At 35.8% G+C, this 6,000-nt stretch overlaps 1 long non-coding RNA gene across 4 annotated transcripts; it reads left to right on the forward strand.

The window, feature by feature from the left end:
• Positions 1-3,340: 3,340 nt before the first annotated feature.
• Positions 3,341-5,782, forward strand: LOC148917309 (uncharacterized). Of its 4 annotated transcripts, XR_016126669.1 has the most exons (5): positions 3,341-3,913; positions 4,162-4,204; positions 4,484-4,526; positions 4,675-4,778; positions 5,320-5,782. It is a non-coding gene; the product is annotated as an uncharacterized LOC148917309 (long non-coding RNA). The 4 variants fall into 4 exon arrangements; XR_016126668.1 differs by having other exon boundaries at positions 4,484-4,778; XR_016126670.1 differs by lacking the exon at positions 4,162-4,204 and having other exon boundaries at positions 4,484-4,778.
• The last annotated feature ends 218 nt before the right edge of the window (positions 5,783-6,000 follow it).

Below are 6,000 nucleotides of genomic sequence, written 5' to 3' on the forward strand. Positions count from 1 at the left end.
GTATGAGCATGCAAAATAGCAACAAAAATAGTGAGAAATGAAAGCTTACCTTTTGCGTGCAATGAAAGCTTTCTCTCGGAGTTTGGTGTTTAAGTTCAGAGACGACGACGAAGACGATGAGATACTCTGATGCTCGACAAGGAAAAAGGCGAAAAGTTTTCTCTGGGAGATTGAAATTTTTTCTCGGGTTTGGAAACAGTGCATGTGTAAGTCAGGTAGATGAAAAGTTGTATATATATACAAACCGTTTCATAAAAATAAGACGGCGGTTTACATATAACGACGACGTATAAATAAACAAACTACGACGATAATTTGAACTTAGGACGTGGTAAATAAATACGACAGTAGTGTTGTAGGTACCGTCGTAGTAAACTCCAAAATAAAAGTCGATAAATTAATATCTCACGTCATGGTAGAAGTATTTAACACGACGTTTTTTTGTAAGGTACCGACGTTGATTTTTATAATATACGTCGTTTTTTTGTAATATACCAACGTGGAATTTATAATTAAACGGCGGTTTGTGTGTAAGGACCGCCGTGGGTTTTAAAAATTTATTGTATAAATTTGTCGCTTTCTTTCAGTTTCAGTTTTCATTTAGGTTTCCAAGTTCTTCCTCTCTCACAGACACTCTCTCTCACATCTCAAAGACAATAATTTGGATATCTTTCTCAAAGAGAAATGGAGCTTACTCTCCAACAAATCTATGTCCACAAGAGGAAGCTTGTCAAGCCTGACAGGAGACTTAGTGCTTCTGAATACTCCTTGCTTTCCATCAAAGAGATGCAAGCCTGGCCTCCACTCATTTGTCGAAGGAAAGTTAAACTTATCGAAACTGAAGATCGGATGTGCTCCTTTGCTCGATTTTCTTGGCTAAGAAGATCTGTCAGATTTGTGATAGCCTGTTCCTTTATCCGTATAGCTTCTGAAGAAGAAGATGGGTTTTCAAGAATGCGATAAAGAATAGAAATGGCTTGGATGGCCTCTAAAGCTGAGCAATCGAATCGGATGGCTTCAGCTGTCAATGCTTTGAACTATCCAAGTCCTGCAGAAAGAGAACGGTTAAATAAATTGAAACAATGACGGTTTTCTATTCTACCGTCGTCTTTTTAAACTAAGACGACGCAATATTTTTTTCGCAAGCGTGGATTCGTTTTTAAAAGCGTCGTTAGGTGTAATATAACCGACGTGGATTTTATTTTATAATTATAAATAGAATTTTTTTTCCCTTGTTCTTTCAGTTTATTTTTCAAAAACAGTGCGTTATAAATAGAGTTTTTTTTCCCGAGGAAATTAATGTTCTAGAATTTGTAAAGTTTCTTTTTGGGTGACTGATTTAAATCAAATACGAATATAAAAACAACGACTGTTTTTTGTTATACCGTCGTCTTTTTTTGTCGTCTTAAGTAAGACTAAGACGACGTAATGTATTTGTTGCCCGACGTGGATTTTTTTTGTTAAACGTCGTTAGATGTAATATAACCGACGTGGATTTGGTTTTTTAATTATAAATAGGGTTTTTTTTCACGGGTTCTTTTAGTTTTAGTATTCGATTAGGGTTTCAACTTCTTCTTGCCCCTTTCTCTGTCTCACCTCATGTCTTAGGAGGCAATTGTTTGAATGTTGGTGTGTGTGTATGTTTGTGTATCTGATTCACAAACATACACACATCACCAATTTTCAAAAAATTGTCTCTCTGATTGCAAATCTGTGGACTGCCGTCGTGAAGTTTTAGGAGGCAATTGTTTGGATGTTGATGTGTGTGTGCGTTTGTGTAGATACACAAACGCACACATATCATCAACTTCCAAACAATTGTCTCTCTGATTGCAAATCTGAGGCTGCCGTCGTCAAATTTCAGAGGCAATTTTTTGGATGTTAATGTGTATGTGCGTTTGTGTATCTCAAAGACACAAATACACATACATCATTAACCTCTAAAATATTGTCTTTCTGGTAAGATTATGATGAGGAACAGAGTTCCATCTTGTAAGATTTCCTAACCCTTGTGATCTCAGAAAAATCTGATTATGTCGGCGGTTTTCTATATAAACCGTCGTGGTTATTTCAATTCTTGTCATTAAGTAGATCTACCGACGTTGGATAACAAAATCCAAGAAATAAATTGTTAAAAAAAATTCTTATTAAGACGACGGTTTAAATATAATGTATGACGTATAAAGTGAATAAATACGACGTTAAATTTTATAATACATCGTTAAATGAAAACCCCAACGTGGTGAGATTTAAAAATACCGTCGTAGAAAATACGAGAAAGACGTCGTTATATTTATCTTTGCCATAGTTGTACATTAATTTAATACGGCGGTATTTTGTATTTTACCGCCGTGGATTTATTTGTAATTATATGGTGCCTTATACGAAAACTTGGTCGTGTTAATTTCTAGGTAAAAACGGCGGCTTTTTTTGAAATCGTCGTCTTTACTTTCTACGTCGGTCGGTTCATAACTTCCGACGTTATTTGTTGGCTTTGATTTTACTACTCAGAAATCCTATTTCAATAAGACGTCGGTTTTTTAATTAGGTACGTCGTGTTTTAGGAATAGCCATTTGAATCTCCATTTTTTAGTTGTCTAAGGTGTTATTACACGGTGGTTTTATAGAACCGTCGTCTTTTAAAAAACAACGACGGTTTTCACTTAGACCGTCGTTTTTTTCTGGTCGTCTTTGTCACTTTTTGTAGTAGTGTTAGGTAAAGTATTCTCTTATCAGATGGTCTAACATTGAACGAGGAGTTACGATAACTGATTCGCGATTACATATAGTCACGTCGAAATGTTCAATCAATAATTCCATTACTTATGCATCCAAATAGTATCAATCTTGGAAAAACTTGAGGTAAAAATGCAATTTTTTTCCACAGGTGTTGCTGTTGGAGGGTGGCAAGCTTTGGTGGCTTACATAAATTTGTTTTGTTATTTTGTCGTTGGCCTACCTCTTGGGTTTCTTCTTAGTTACAGAACAAGTTTGAGAGTGGAGGTCAACTATCATTTCTCATTGGTCATCATGCACCATTTCTTAAACAAAAGGGTTGCAACTAATATATTTTAACAAGCATTTTTATTTTCTCGATGAAACTAACGAGCAAACGAGCATTGTTATTGTAGGGAATTTGGATTGGCATGATATTTGGGACAATTCTACGCCAATGTTGCAAAACCACGTCACTCAAAAGACGTCGGAACGTGAAGAAAGCGTCGTGGCTTTAAAATTGACTTACAAACCACGTCAGTGGTTATAAAAGCGACGTCTTAAGGTATCTTATACGGTGGTAATCCAAAACATATTTCTAAAACACGTCGGTTGTCAAGAAGAACCAACGTGCATCCAAAACACGCTACACACTGTTTCACTTAAGTTGTTCCTCTCAGCTTCACCAAAAATCGTCGTTGTCTTTCTCAACCTAATTTTTCACGCCCCGCTCAATGTTAAGTTTCCCTCTCAATGAAAATTCCCTTCCCTCTCGATGAAGCCCTCTCTCCCTATCTGAGTTCAAACCCTCTCTCTCTCCCTCTCTATCACATCTCTACACCTAAACCCTCTCTCCCCAGCTCAATCTTTTCTAAGCCGACTCTCACATCTCAGAGAGACAGAGGCAATGAGGAGGTGGACTTCGGTGTCGGCTTCGTCACGAGGATCGACGTCGGCGCCGTCTTCTGGATCGTCGTCGGCGCCGTCTTTTGGATAGTCGTCATAGCAGGTAACTTCTCTTCGAGGTCCAGAGAGCGAATCAGAAAGACAGTCGAAAAGGTGATGGCCATCGATGTCATCGCAGTCCAAGCCTTTTAGAGAAGAAGATCGGCAAAGAGGTTTCATTTCATTTTCCTCGACTCTCCGACCCCGACCCCAACCCCAACTCCAAATCCTCTCTTCGATCTCGGACCTCAAGGTAAGGCTCTATCTTTCTTTCTACGCTACCACTCATATGTTTAAAGATTTTTGTGATTCTAATATTACGGAGAGATTTTAGAGATTTCAGTTATATTGCTCTTTGAATTTTGAGTGATAGTTTAGTTTCTGTAAGATTCCCTTACTATTTTAATGCATTCACTGGTGGCAATTTAACTTATATATTTTGTTTGTATTATTTTTTGTTCTTCTGTATAAGATCCATATCTCTTGTTTGGGAGTCTGCAGGATCTTGTGGACTTGCTGGTTGAATGTGCCTCTCATATATAATGTATGTTTATGTTTTGATTTTTATTTAAATCATATGAATTCCTAAGTGCATTGACAACTAAAATTTAATTGATTGGTTTGTGTAGCAAGAGTCTAACTTGTGGATTGGATTTGCTTGCAAGTTTGAATATGAATATATGCTTATCAGAATAGCTATAGCTTGCAAGTTGGAACTTCATTATTAATTATGTGGATATAATTTTATTTTTTCACCACCCTTTCAGTATGTATATCTTTTGCTTAGTTGGGAAATCTGATTATATTTATATTTTCCTTTTAGATACATAGACAGCTGGGGAGTGGTTGGACCAAGATTCCATAGAGTAATGGTTTATGATTTTCCTGATATGTTTTAATTCATGCTTTTATATGCACCTTTAATACAATTCATCTCCCGGGACTAATATCAAGCGCAGTACTTTTGTTAACTAAGTTCCCAAGTTGTTAATGCCTATATGTTTTTTTTAACAGGGACTTGGGCTTTTACAATTTAACTGGAGGAATCCCACAATCCATGAGTGGTTTAAATTTAATTCACTTGTAAGGATGATACTGCAGTTGTTCTCAAGTCAAGGGTGAGGCATCTGTTTTATTGTTGGTGGACCTCATATTCAACATTTTTTGACACTTGAATTTCTGTGACTGTCCACCCTTGCCATTTCATTTCTTAACTTCATGTTTTGTAATGATTTTCCTCAAGTAATTTCTAAACTACAATACATTGACCTTTGGGGGAGTAAAATATCTGACCAAGGCACAATTCCTTGACCTTTGTTGTTAAAGTTAGCATCTGGGTTCAATATTTTGTTTTGAATGAGGCTTACTTTTTGTTTGGTTTAATTTGATAATTGCTATTGGTTATATATATATATATGGTTCTATTTGAGATTTGGTTCTAATGCAGAGCAAATCCTCTGTTTTATTACTTTTCAGTTTTATCTCTCCTTTCATTTTACTTTGTGCTTGCTCATTTCAGTTCTAGGCTTAATCACCCAGACTATATCTTCTAAACTTCGTTTTCTTTTCTCATATGGTTATCAAGTTTGGCTTAATCACCCAGGCTGTTTGTTCTGACAGATAAGTTTACATTAATTTTATGGTGTTATCCAATTACAGGTAATTGCTGGATTAGCAGAAGATGGAAGGCAAATTGTTGGCAGGACCAAGTCTAAAGCTAACAACTATGAAAGCCTACATGGTAGTATATATGTCATTAACTCTCTCCGAATCTCTCTCCCAGTAAAGCAGGTAGTACTGGATTAGTCCTCAAGCTGCTGTCATTCTAAAGTTGCATAGATCTTCTTGCTAAGTTTAGGTTGTTGCTAAACAGGTTTATGTTTAAGGTTATTGGGGTCTCTTTCGTGCAAGTCCTTCCGAGACCACCAACTTGAAAAATGTGCAAGGCAGAGCTAAATCAACCCAATAACTAATTGATGAAGTTAAGATCAAATTAGTAGAATTTGTGAGCTCCATTATTTCTAATTATAGGTAGGAAGTATGTATGTAATAGAATAAAGTTTGGTTGACTATGTTAATTATTGAATCTTAAGTTTTATGAAAAAAATAATTTTTGAGTGTATATGTTTGTTAAAAGCAATATAATTGGTTTTCTAGTTAAAATCGTTGTATAGAATCATAGGAAACCAAAAACCTAAAATGTAATAGGTTGGGAACTTATTAGATGACAGATTTAAAAATAATAAAACGATGGTTTTATTGAAAAAACTGTCATTTGTACATATAATTAATGACTGTTTTAACACAATACCGCCATCTTTATATACAATCAACAACACT

Source organism: Prunus mume, linkage group LG5 (genome assembly GCF_029339155.1).
Source record: "Prunus mume cultivar Tortuosa linkage group LG5, ASM2933915v1, whole genome shotgun sequence".
Classification (NCBI taxonomy): domain Eukaryota; kingdom Viridiplantae; phylum Streptophyta; class Magnoliopsida; order Rosales; family Rosaceae; genus Prunus; species Prunus mume.